Here is a 13990-nt window from a genome sequence, read left to right as displayed (position 1 = left end):
GGTACCCCCAAGCCCAGAAGCTGCTCTATGCCGTGCTCGTCGCTTCCCGAAAGCTGCGCCACTACTTCCAAGCGCACAAGGTCTCGATGGTCACCACGTACCCACTGGGGCCGATCCTCCAAAACCGAGAAGGCACTGGGCGCATCGTCAAGTGGGCGGTGGAGCTGGCGGAGTTCAATCTGCACTTCGTCAGTCGCCACACGATCAAAAGCCAGGCGCTCTCTGACTTCGTGGCGGAGTGGACGCCCGTCCCCGAGATTGACCGTGAAGAAATTTCCGCATATCCCGGGAACAATGCGCCCGGGTACTGGGTTATGCATTTCGACGGTTCCCTCGCGCTAAAAGGCGCGGGGGCTGGAGTGGTTCTCACCTCCCCAACGGGTGAAGAACTCCGGTACGTTGTGTAGCTGCTTTTCCGAGCAACCAATAATATGGCGGAGTATGAAGGCCTCATCGCTGGCCTTCGAGCCGCGGTGGACCTCAGGATTCGTCTCCTGCTGGTCAAGGGAGACTCCCAGCTGGTGGTCAACCAAGTGTCCAAGGAGTACCAGTGCACGGATCCTCAAATGGCAGCGTATGTGGCGAAAGTCAGGAGGCTGGAGAGGCACTTCGACGGCCTAGAGCTGCGGTACATATCTCACCGCGACAACACCCTAGCCGATGACCTCTCTCGTCTGGCCTCTTCCTGTGCGCTCATCCCTGCCGGAGTCTTTGAAGAAAGGCTCACACAGCCTTCCGTCCTGCCTGCCGACCAGGATGAAGGGGAACCATCGAGCCTAGTTGAAGGGACCCAGGCGGCGCCCTCAGTGGGGTGCCCCGTCAGGGTGTCACCGCCTGGCGAGTGCGCTGCGCTCGCCGGCGGTTCTCAAGATGCCTCATGGATCGACGAGATCCGAGGGTACTAGAAAGAAAAGTTCCTTCCCGGGGATGATGCCTCTGCTGAGAGGATTGCACGGCAGTCCAAACGCTATGCCATAGTACATGGGGATCTCTATCGGCGCGGCACGGACGCTGTCCTCCTGAAATGCATCACCCGGGCAGAAGGAGGTGAGCTTCTCACTGAGATCCACGAGGGCGAGTGCGGTGGCCATGCATCGTTCCGCACGCTGGTCGGGAAGGCCTTCCGTCAAGGTTTCTACTAGCCTACGGCTCTCCAGGATGCTTCCGAGTTGGTTCGGCGCTGCAGGGCGTGCCAGTTCCACGCAAAGCAGATTCACCAACTAGCTCAGGCTCTTCATACCATCCCCCTGTCATGGCCCTTCGCGGTCTGGGGGCCGGACATCCTGGGTCCATTCCCCCGAGCAATCGGGGGCTATGAGTACCTCTACGTCGCCATCGACAAGTTCACCAAGTGGCCGGAGGCGGTCCCAGTCATCAAGGTTACCAAGAACACGACGCTTCAGTTCATCCGCGGTATCACAAGTCACTTCGGCGTCCCGAACAGGATCATCACCGACAATGGTACTCAGTTCACAACTGCTCTGTTTGGGGACTACTGCGAGGACCACAGCATCAAGCTCTGCTTCGCCTCTGTTGCTCATCCTCGGAGCAATGGGCAGGTTGAGCGTGCAAATGCTGAGATACTGAAGGGGCTCAAATCCTGGACCTACAACGTGCTCGCAAAGCACAGGAAAGGGTGGATCGACGAGCTACCTGCTGTGCTATGGGCCAACCGGACCACGCCAAGCCGCGCCACTGGGGAGACTCCATTCTTCCTCGTCTACGGCGCCGAGGTGGTCCTCCCCTCCGAGCTCACTCTCGGCTCACCCCGGGTGAATGCCTACTCCGAAGGCGAACATGAGCAGCGAAGGCGCGACGACGTCGACTACTTGGAGGAGCGCCAGCGACGTGCCACCGTCCGAGCAGCCAGATACTAGCAAAGCCTGCGGCGCTATCATCAGCGTCACATCCGGGCCCGGTCACTCGAGGTTGGGGATTTAGTTCTCCGACGTGCTCAATCGCGCGAAGGAAAGAATAAATTATCCCCTATATGGGAAGGCCCCTTTACTGTGATCGGTGTCCCGCGACAAGGCTCATTTCGGTTGGCTGAGGAGGATGGGCAGGTGCTCCCAAACATGTGGAATATCGAAAATCTGCGCAAGTTCTATCCGTAGGCAGACATGTTTGTGCTCGGGCCAACCAGGCCGGGGTCCCCCCCCCCCCGCCCAAGTTGGCTGGGGGCTACTACCAACCATGTAAGTCACCCAATCTTATACAAAATTGTCAATATATATTCTCATTTTTCAGTTCTTATTTCAAATTTTATTTTCTCTCTGGAATCCATACGTTCAATCTGTCTGGTGAGATGCTCGACTGTGCGAGAAAACACGCTCTCTCATTTTTCCCGTTGACAAAAGAATCCCGATCGATATGCTCACAGACAGTGATCGCTGACCTAAGTCTGGCATGGTGGGCTGTGGTGTCCGGTTGCCGTAGTAGTACCCCGAGCACTACCGAGCCCCTGGGGTTCTCGGGTAATCCTACCGCTTGAGCAAAGAGTGGTCAGTACCACCTAGACCCTAGGGCGGACTGTCGGTGCTCGGCCTGGTCAGTCCTACACCGGGCACCACCAAACCAAGGGACCTCTTGGTCATGCCTGTCTGTCCACTTCGCCGGTCCGAGTATTCGAGAGGTCTCGGGTCAAAAACGAGAGCAATCTATAATGAGTACCGCACTAACAGAGCGCACCAAACAAAGAATATTTTCCTGTTTCTCAAGCTTACAGATCAACAATCAAGAATAAAAGCAGCCCGACCTCAAGGGCTTAAGTGCCCAGGGCGCTGCTCGAGCCTATGGTGTCCTCGGGTAGTCCTACCACTCAGGCATGAGTGGTCGGGACCGCCTGGCCCCTGGCTCCTCCTCATGCTTCCCAGTGCTCGGGCACTCCGTACGAGGGAACCAAAGTTCCCGGGTACCCTGAGATCAGAGCGCGGGCACCTCCTGGATCGGTCGGTCGAAAGACTGACAGCTATCCTGTGAGTGGCTAAAGTCATATGAATTTACATTATTACATACTCAGCAATCTATTGTTCCCGAGTTATCCTCAGGACCCTCGCATTCTAATCTGTTCGGCGAGATGGTCTCCTCGCGCACAAAACCCTTCCCACGTGCTCGCTTTTTCCGGAATGATAGAACGGACAGTAGAAAGGTGTACTGTACGAACGACGATGTCTGACTGAAGTCCTTCATGGTGGTCGTAGTGTTTGGCCCGCTTGGTAGTACCCCGGGCACTACCGAGCCTCTAGGGTTCTCGGGTAATCCTACCGCTTCAGCAAAGAGCGGTCGGGAGCCTAGACCCTGGGGGCGGCTGTCGGTGCTTGGTCACGTCCGTCCTAGCCCGGACACCACCAAGCTGTGGGGACTTGGTCGTATTTCCGCCCGCACGTGTCTCCGATCTGCTTGTTTGAGTGGTCGCAAAGTTGAAAAGTGTTCACTGGTCGTGGCGTGCTCCGTGCTAGATCGACCTATCTCCCGAGCAAGGAAGTTCGTGCCTTTGTCTCTTGACTTAGCCGTTGCAGACTCGCGAGGGCTCGGGGGCTGAGCGCGCGGATTGGCCTCACTACTCGGACAATGAGTGTTCGGGGCGACTTCGTTCTCGGGGGAGGAAAGGCCGGGCTCGGTCCGGCTAAGTACTCCTCGGGACGTCAAGTGAAAAGCGAAAAGACTTCATCAAGCATCAAGACAAACATTGGAGTTGCGATCCCAAGGAAAGGTTTCCATTATATTCAAAAGAGAAGAGCTATTCAGAGAGATCACTCCCGTATTTACAACAAGTCAAAAGAAAACAAGACAAAAGCCTAATCTAGGTCGGCGGGCTCTGAGGGCGGCGAAGAGTCTTCGCTGATGCTGACACTGCTCAACACCGGCGGCGGCTCCCGCGTGAAGCACGCCGCCACCTCGGCGGTGACGCCCCGGATAGCCTCCCGGGCAGCCCCTTCCTCGGCCTCGGCCACCCCTTTCTAGACTGGCTCCAGCGAGAAGTTGGGGTCCCGGCTCCGGTAGCAGGCCAGGACGTGTTCGGCCACCGCTTGGGCCAGACCGCGCCCTTCCCGGGAGGCCAACTCCTGCACAGCCCAGGGAAGAGCCTTCAGGCGCCGGCTGATCTCCTCGAAGCCGAGGGCGATGTGGCCGATAGTCTATCGATCCATCCCCTTCTCGCCACGTTGACTCGCCCGAGCCCGGCCACCCTCACGGACCTTCGTGCTTGCCGAAGAATGTCTCGCATCATCAGCTTGACGCTCAACGACGACGGTCTCGAGCTCGTCCTTCGTAATCTGCACGCGCTCCTCAAGACTTATCTCCTCGGCCGCGCTGGTCGGGACGCCATGGTCGCCGGGGCTTCGGCTTGCCCCCGCTTCACTAGCTCGGCGAAGGCAGCGAGGGCCTACTCCCGGGCGGTCAGCTCGGCCTCCCACTTGGCGGCCTGCTCCTCCCGAGCAGTTAAAGCCGCCGACGCCGAGGCGGCCTCTGCTTCGCGGCGAGTAAGTTGCTCCTCCCGAGCGTCCTGAGCCGTCGCCGTGATTTCGACGTCGGTCTCGCGGATCGCGAACTCCTCCTCCCGACGGTGGACTTCGGCGCGACTCCGCTCAACTTCGTCGTTCCGACGGGCTAAGTATGCCCGGGAGGCCTCCACCGCCTCCTCGCGTGGCAAGATGGCCTCCTCCCGAGCGCGAACTAGCCGTTCCCGGGAGAGCAGTTCCACGGCCTCCTCGCGTGGCAAGATGGCCTGCTCCCGGCGCTTGGCCTCCTCCTGCGCTGCGACAGCTTCCTCGCGCATCTCCTCCAACGCCTCCCCCTCCTCAGCCACCGCGCGCATTGCCCTTTAGTGGGTCGCGTGGGCCGAGGCGATACGGGACTCCAGGAGCCGACCGACTTCTTCTAGGTGCCCCCTCTCCTCAACGAGGGCGGCACGGTCCCTCTCGAGCTCCGCTAGATCCGCCGCCACAGCCGCCTCCAGCCGCTCGATCACCTCCCGGGCGCTTCCAAGTACGTCCGAGAGGGGTTCTGTGACTTGGCTGGACGACGGCCAGGTGCTGGGTCCCCTGCGAGCCCTCTCCGCACAGGCGCTCGGGGTCCCCAATGATGGCCGCACCGGCGCGGCCACCCTGGTTGCGACCGCTTCCGCCGCCGCCCGCTCTGTCCTCGGGGCGGGCTCGACCGGCGCCGGCTGCTCGGGCTCGGCCGCTGCCCTCGGCTCAGGGCAGGGCGGCGCCAGCGGCTCCAGCTCAACCAGTGTGCTCGACCCAGGCGCGGGCGCTCTCGGCTCAGGGACAGGAGCCGGCCTTGGTGCCTCCTGTCGCCATTGGTCTCCGGCGGCGTCCTTGGACGGCCTGAAAACAGAAAAGGTTAGTACCCTAACTTACATCTGGGCAAAACGCGCTCGGGAAAAGAAGGAAACTCACGCTGATTTTGGTCCGCGGTATTGCCACCGGGACTCTGGGATCTTGAATTCTGGGCCCTGCGGCTTCGGCCTGGAGACCGCCTTCCTCCTCTTCGGCGGGGGCTCTGTCCCTCGAGCCGTTGAGGGGCCGTCGTGGAGCCCGTCTCCAGCGGCGGGACGGCCCGGGCGCGCGTTGTGGCACCGCCGGCCCGGCCTTGGTCTTCGAGCTCCCGCGCCCTAGACCTTGCCTCTGTCGCAGATTCCGTGCCGGACGACTGGCCGCCCCGGCCTCCCTCCTTCGCGCCGCCCAACGACGACCGCCGTGGAGGCGATGGCGAGGACGAAGACGACGGCTGAGGCACGAACGACCGGGGGCGCTTTTCCTTGTCCCCCGGGACCACCGCTCCGCTACCGGCGACGTCTCTCACCGGCCTGGTGGCTGCTGCCTGCGCCAGCCCCACGGCCGGCCTGCGGCCTGCCACCCGCGGCCTCCCTGCCGCTCGCCTGCGGCCTGCCGCTCGCCTGCGGCCTGCCGCCCGCAGGCACCCCTGCTGCCCGCCTGCATCGGGCCGCCCGTGGCCTCCCTGCAGCCCGCCTACGGCCAGCCACTTGCGGCGTCCTCACCGCCGGAATTCCACGCGCCGCCTGACTCCTCGTCTACCCTGGGGATCTGTATGGTCCCGGGGTTCCGGTGCCCCGGCCGGTCGACCAGAACCTGGGCATCGAACTCGGGCAGCGTCGCTTGCAGCGCCACCCGGCCCGGATCCACGTAGAGCGCCAACTACTCCCGGGGAAGGACCACCCGGGTGAGGTCTTCCACTCCGGTCACCACCCGGAGTAGGCCTGCCGGCGCCGCTTCATCCAGGTCCCCGTCCTCGCCGACCCAGGTCCTGGTGATGTCCTGGGGTCCGGTGTACATCCAGTAGGGGCGGGCCTGCAACCGCAGATGCGCCAGGCGACACCGAAGATAATCTGCCACCACCATCACCGACGTCAACCTCGCCCGGTGCAGGTCATCGATGCGGTTCAGTATGGGATGCATCCTCGCGTCTTCCGCTGGGGCCGTCTCCCAGATCGACCTCTGGGGCTCCGCCACCTTCTCCGGCAGCGTGAGGCGGTCGTGGGGGCTGACGTCGACGTAGACCCAGTCGCGCCGCCAGTCGTCCCATTTGCTTCGCAGTATTTGCGGGATGTATAGCACCGCCAGCCCGTCCCGCAGCCGAAAGTTGCAGCAGTCGGCCACGTCCGCGGTGGAGAAGCCTCTCTTATTCCCGGTCGGCCGCAGGACGAAGAAATGGCAGAAGAACGTCACCGACGGTGGCACTCCCAAGAACATCTTGCAGAAGTGCGCAAAGGTGGCCAAGATGACCACTGAGTTCGGACTCAGGTGCGCCAGCTAGATGCCGAACGTGTCCAGGATCTGGAGGAAGAACGTCGAGAACGGCGACACCAGTCCGGTGGCAACGAAATAAATGAAGACGACGATGCGCTCCGGCCGGTCCGTGATGGGCGGGAAGCTCGCCGGCGTCACCACCGACGCCTCCCGCTGGCCTTCGGGCACCATGAGTTTGCGGACCTTGTCCGCCCCCTCCTCATTGATGAGCCTCGACTCCGGCAGTATGCTGTCAGGCCCCTTGTCCCGGTGGCTGCTTCCTGCCCTCGGCATTGTTTCGGGGTGGGGAGTGTGCTGGAACGGTGGGGGAGGAGGGGTTGCTATGGGCCAAAGGGAGGGCGAAAGCTCTCGAGCGCAAGAAAGAAGAAGGCAAAGATCGCAAAGATGGCATAAAAGGGCAACGGTTCGCTCCCCTCACCTTTTTTATATCTTCGGGATTTCAAACGGCGCTTTCCGCAGCGCATTCGGCGAGGCGCGATTTTCTCCTCGTTCTGCGCGAGCGCCAGGCGAATCTCCCTTGATCCGTGCGGTTGCCAGGCACACTACCCTCGATCTGCGCAGTTGCCACGCGTGCCGCCCGCCTCGTTATCACGCGCCTCGAGAGTCGGATGGACGCGCGTCCGTTCGGTTCCCCGCTGGGCCGTGTCAAGAGCCTTGGCCAGAAAAGCCATCGCTGGAGAACAGGCCACGTGGCATCAATGCTGGGATCGGCCTCGATGAAGACGAGGGCCCCATTCGCAGTCTCCAGGCCATCGCCTACCAATGGGCCCGGGTGCTGCTGTCGGTGACACAAGAACCAGGGGTCCCCAAGTCCCTAGGCCAGAACAGCAGAGTGCCACGTGGCGCCCTCCCTCGGGGAGTATCCTCCCAAGGTGCGAGAAGTCTAAGTCCCGGGAGAGGGTGCTCGGGGCCATGAACAGTGGTTCCAGGGTACCCGAGTTCCTCGATGACCCGAGAAGACCAAGTACCGGGAAGAAAGTGCTCGGGGCTGCGGGCAGTGGCCTCTGACCACTCAAATCCCCCGACGACCAGAAGAGCCGAGTACCGGGAAGGGGGTCCTCGGGGCCGCGAGCAACGGCCCCCGAGCACCCGAGTACCCCGAAGACCCAAAGGAAATCAGTTCCAGGAGAGAGTGCTCAGGGTCGCGAGCAGTGGCCCCCGAGCCCTCGGTTCCCCGAGGACCAAGAAAGGGCATATCCGGGAGAGAGTGCTCGGGGCTATGAGCAGTGGCCCCCGAACACTCGGTTCCCCGAGGGCCCGAGAAGTCCTTCGCCAGTGGCCCCCACAGGGGCCCAACGGTGAGGTGTCAGCCGGTGAAAGGCCCGATGCCGCATTTAAGAGGGCATGTGGCCTGTTGCCTCCAACTGCTCCCCTCACGCTTCCTGATAGCCCCTACCACATTCGGGCAGAAGGGCGTGGGGACATTTAATTCACGGGTCTCATCCCGCGACATCCGATGCGCCTCGGGATAACATCACGAGACCCAAGGCACCCCACCTGTCGCCCTGCTGTGGCAGGCATACAAGACCGAACGGGCACGCCGAGCTGCTCCGTTGCAGAACGACATCGTGATGAAACAGACCGGACGGGGGCGCGTTTTCATCTCTCCCCGTCACCTCACACAACAGCCCATGATGGTTGCTTTCCATTTATGGTGCCTTAGAACTCGTGCCCTCCCTTTCTGGGCACGCTACCGCCGATGAATATTTAAGGAAGGGCCGGTCGACACAGAAGAGGGGCTGGAAGGAACAGACGACCCCGAAGAGATCCGAGTCTGGACAAGTTCAAGCACAGAAGCTGAGATCACCGAAGAACAAGGAGCCCGAAGCTCTAGGATAGACAAATATTCTTGTAACCAGCAAACATCTCTGAGAGACATTCTCAAAGCATTTATAGCACATACACAGGAGTAGAATATTACGCTCAGTGCGGCCCGAACCTGTCTAAAAACCTCCAGTGCATTTACTGCATTCTGCATCCGATCATTCCATCCCACCTGCCATCGCATTTACGCCCATTTATTTCATCCACAAAACAGGTTCAGAATCATCCCCCCAGCCGAATCTCAAAGGGGGTCCCTCTGGATCCCTGCTTGAGGAGTTCACCCTCCGACAGGGTTGATAGATGCATAATAGGTATTTCAAGGATAAGACTTTACGGCATAGTTTTGTACGTAAAACAGATTTTTATGCAGGTATCTAGTTATATTCTCCATTGTTAACATTTTGAATTAAATGTAACAAAGCTTTTGAAAACAACTACATGCATCTTCTGTTGGTACTGAGTATTACCTCAAGTCCCCAACGTATTAGAAGGTAACCTGGTAACAAAGCTGTCAAAACGGTTTAGAAGTAAAATAGTTCAGGCATCTTCTGTTGGTACTGAGTATCACCTCAAGTCCCTAACATATTAGAAGGTGACCTGATAGCAAAGCTGTCGAAATAGTTTGAAAACCAAAACCAGGGTAACAAGTTATATCTGGGAGTTTTCGGTCCTGGGAGGGGCTATACCTCACTCCACAGTCCCTTTTATCACATCTGGAGTACCTCTATTACCACACAGCTTCTGGCAGATCGAGCCAGGAACCACATCACACGGAAATCTAGTCTACACACTCACTCATCAAGACGCACGCACCCGAAGTCTATTCAAGCGTGACCATGCCTTCGCACGTCCATGACCGTGGATATGGCTATTCGAATTGATTTACACTCTGCAGAGGTTGTACAGCTTTACCCACACGATATGCTCAGCCTCCAACCGTAGCCAGTGGAGGAGCAAATCATACAGAGACTCTCCCAACACCTTTCCTGCCGGGCTTTTCCACGAGACACGCCAAGTCCCAGAGCTGCATGTTCCGAAGGCCAGCATCTCTTTTTAAGCCTAAGACGGTCCCTGAAACCTCCAAACAGCGAGATAGATGGACCCTTGGCTACTCGTTGCTCTCAGCCTCCTAGTATGATGCCCAACTCAGTCCAACGAAAGAAAGTCAAGTCCTGCCCATACAGGACGCATGGTTGCACGGGGATGGCTAAGCAAGACGGCGCAAGACTCGGTCCTAAAGCGGCCGGACTAGGTATCTTTATGGGCAATGAATACTATCATGTAACTTAAGCCCCCAAGAGCATCCTCCCCGGAGGACTACTCTACCTACCAGCGCCAAAACAATTTTCACCCATTTTTACCGATCACCCTCCATGTCCCACATAGCATCAAGGATTTCACAACCATCACGGAATTCACAACCATCAATGAGGCATGGTATATGAGTTATCATTGATAACTGTAACTTGCCTCCGAAGAGAAGTGTTTTTAAAAGCGGAGACGTATTCCATCCTAAGCATGCTAAATATCAAGGCAGCGTCTACCGTTAATATATTTAACAATAGGTATTCCTAGGGTGATAAGTATTCTGAATGATGACATGTAAGGCATGGCAGTGTTGATAGGATTAACTACTACAAGTAGTTTGAAAGAAAATGCAATATATAGCACATGCGATAATAAGTCCGATTTTAGTTGATCGTGTATATTATTTGAAAACATAGGTTCAATATGATCAAGGAGATAGGGCCTGCCTTCCTGAAGGGTCAATTCATGATTGGTCTTTTCGCTTGAGTCATCCGGAGTTCTTCTTCATCGTTGGACCTTGCCTTCAGTTCCTTCCTCGCGTTCTTGCTTAAAACCTTGACTTCGAGTCTACGCATATTAACGACAAAAAACACACAACGACTAAGCAAATGAACACCAGAACAAAACCAAGAAATACCAAAGCGGAAGAAGAACGACGGAAAAAACAATGAAAGCTAAACCTAGCGGAAGACGATCGGTAACTCTAAGCAATACGAAGCTAATACACAGAGAATAACGGGATAATCTAGCGAAGCTAAGCTAAGATATTAACTTAGTTGCTTTATCAACTTAAGAGAAAGCCTAAACAAATCACGGTTAACTAGATGAGCGCTTATTAGGTTAACTGCTAGAGATGACAATTAGAGATTCTACGTGTAGGTGAGTGCACGTGTACTGACATAAATGTATGTGCAATACTTACGTCTATATATATGTGAGCATGTATACATATATACGTAAGTATAACTCTAGACAATTATATGTGCTTAAGTGTGAAGATTAAATATTCTAACCTTGCACTAAATATGATTATTTAGCAACAAATCTTATTACCTAGTGTTGTTAATTGCCACACTAATTAATTTATATTTATTGCTATCATAAAAGCATACATGTAATTAATTAATTATATTAATCTATTCTTTGAATCTAATTAATTAATTACTAAAAGAGTATTCAATTAATTATTTACCAATGTTAAATTATTCTATCACATTCTAATGACTAATATCTATTTATCTATAATTTAAATGGGTTAATTGATTACCTTAATTGAGCTAAGATTAATTTGTAACCCATCACATAAAATAACAATATACTGCAACATTAATTAAAAAATTAATCTAAAACTACCCTATAAATCACATGATGATTAATCTACACTTAAGATAGATTAATATAAGCAACTTATACATGGTTATATCCTAAACATATTCATAAAATTATCTAACTCATTTTATTTATTAAAAGACGAGAACTAAATCTAGATTAAACGTCGCGACACAAAATAATTACCATTTAAGAAAATAAACAGCCCCAAAATTTACAAAATTTGGCCGGACGCTAGATTATGATTTTAGAGGAATATTGGCGAAAGAATCGTCGAGATTGGAGTTAAAACGGTGGAGTTATAGCGCTCGAAAGATTTGCTGGAAGGATAATTCTAGAAGATTGAAAAGGAGAACTATTCTGCAAACTCGGTCCGCGGGACTGTGAACCGGAGGGAGGTTGTGAGGTGGGTGTACCGTGGACCAGCTCGGGTGGACTCGGTTCATGGTCTGTGGGCCAATGTTGGGCGCGGGTGTGCGGTCCACCGTGGACCGTGTCCAGTGGACCGGCCCATGGGCCCACCTGGCGGAGAGAGGGGGCCTAAAGGGATAAGGCCGGTGGGCCGACCCTGTGCGCGTGGAGCTCAGAGGAAGAGAGAGGGAAGAGACCGGAGGCCGGAGGGAGAGGCGGCGCACCGGGAGGGAAACGGCGGTGCCGGAGGGAGCCAGAGAGAGAGGGAGAGAAGGGAGCCGGAAAAGGGAGGGGACTCGGCGGTGGAGGAAGGGGCTCGCGGTGGTGGCTGCCGGAGAAGGAGGAGGTCGGCCAGGAGAGGGGAGTGGCGTCGGTGATGGAGCTCGGGGAGAGAGAGCACGGCGACCGGGGGAGAGGAGGGCAGCGCTTGAGCTCGGGGAGGGGCGAAGACCGGCGGCGCGGTGTGAGTCGGCAGCCGGCGCACGCGGGTGCGCATGGCGGGAGCGCGTGCGGCGGCGCGACGCGACAAAGGCCGGCTGGGCGCACGGCGCGCGTGCGGGACGACGTTGCATAGGAGGGGTAGAGGACGGCGCGGCACGGCCACAGGGAAACAGCGAGGCTGCGGCGCGGCGCGCAGACGGCGGCCGAGCGGCGCGGCGGTCAGCAGCACAGGCGACGCGGCCGAGGGAGAAAGAGTGAAGGCCGGCGGGCTTCATGGCCGAGCAGCGACGCGAAGGCGTGTGTGCGAGCGGCGCGGCGCGGCGAAGCGCGCCGGCGGTGGGCGCTGCGGGGCACCAGCCGGAGGACTTGGCGGCCAGGCAGCGCGGCGTTCGCGGCACAGGAGGATGTGCGGGCGACGCTGGATGGCGCGGCCCGGCGTGGCGGCCAGCGGCATGGCGCGCGTGTGAGCGACGGCGTGGCGCGCGCTGTTCGGCCGACTGCGGCGCGCACGCGAGCGGCGGCGCGGTGGCGGCTGCACGGGCCAAGCAACGGCTACGATAGGGAAAGGGAATAGGAGAGGGGGTAGTGCTCACCGGGAGCACTCGATGGTGATGAGGTGGCGCGACAACACGAAGGCGGCGCACGCGACAACGACGACCATGGTGGCGCGGGCCCGAGCGTGGCACGGCTCATGGGTGAGTGGCAGCGCGCAGGAGGTGGTCATGGCGCGGTGGAGATGAGCGGCTGGGCGCAGCTCAGCTCGCGGACGGCGCAGCACGATCTGGAGCAGCATAGCGGCAGGTATGGCGTGCGTGACGAGCTGCTGCTGTTGCGTTTGTGTTGTGGCTTGTATGCCCGTGTGTATGTATGCATGTATGTGTGGAGGGTTACAGGGAGAGAGAGGAGCAGAGGAAATGAAGAAAATGACTTTGGCTTCTTGGTGAAAAGATCAGAGGGACTGAGAGAGAGAGAATAGAGAGAGGCATGGGGAAGGGGATGGGCTGAGAGAGAAAAGAGAGATATGAGAGAGAACATGAGATATTTGTGAAATGGATGTGTTTGTATTTGTAATGATTCAATTTGAATAGGTTAAATTGAATCGAATTGGCATAATTCAAATGAGTTTGTATTAGAAATTGAAATGACTTGAATTGGATTAGATTGGATTTGAAATTGGATGATTCAAAGGAATGTATTCGAAAATGAAATCGAATGTATCATCGATTCGATGAATGTCTTGAAATTAGGAATTGATCTTAGAATGAATAAATCAATGAATGGCTTGGATTCAAATTGATTTAGAATGAGGTTTTGAAATACGAGATTCAAACTTGAACCAAGATTCGAAGCGACTGAATTGAGTTGCGAAGCGATTGAACTTGGAATGAATTGAATGTAATTCAAATGATTCAAATTGCATGCGGGTATGAAATCGACAATGATTTGATGAATCTGGATTTGAGATATTTAGGATTAAATTCAAATAGGAGTATTTGAATTTAGTTTCTGAATTTAGATTTAGGAATTGCTGAAAGGAACTAGAACAGATTCAAATTGAGAAGCATTCAATTTGAATCCCCACACAAAGAACCATAAAAGCAAACAAACCAAAACTGCATATGATCTATCTATTGCAACGATTAATTTAGAAATTAATTTGGTGATGTCTGAAATACTTAGCCAGAATAATATATTTGAATACACACATACATATTCAAATATATATTTTCTTGATTTTATATTGATTTTATAATTATAAAAGGTTTTAATTTGCCGTGAATTTTGTTATTTTCTAAAATGCTAAACTCAGGGTGTTGCAGCCACCCTCCGTGTTCGAATCCTAACGGATTTTACCACCTTGCCCTGCCTATATATAGAACCCGCCACCCCTCGTTTTTCGCATC

This window comes from Phragmites australis, chromosome 9 (assembly GCF_958298935.1).
Source record: "Phragmites australis chromosome 9, lpPhrAust1.1, whole genome shotgun sequence".
Taxonomy (NCBI): domain Eukaryota; kingdom Viridiplantae; phylum Streptophyta; class Magnoliopsida; order Poales; family Poaceae; genus Phragmites; species Phragmites australis.
Note: the sequence above shows the minus strand (reverse complement) of the source record.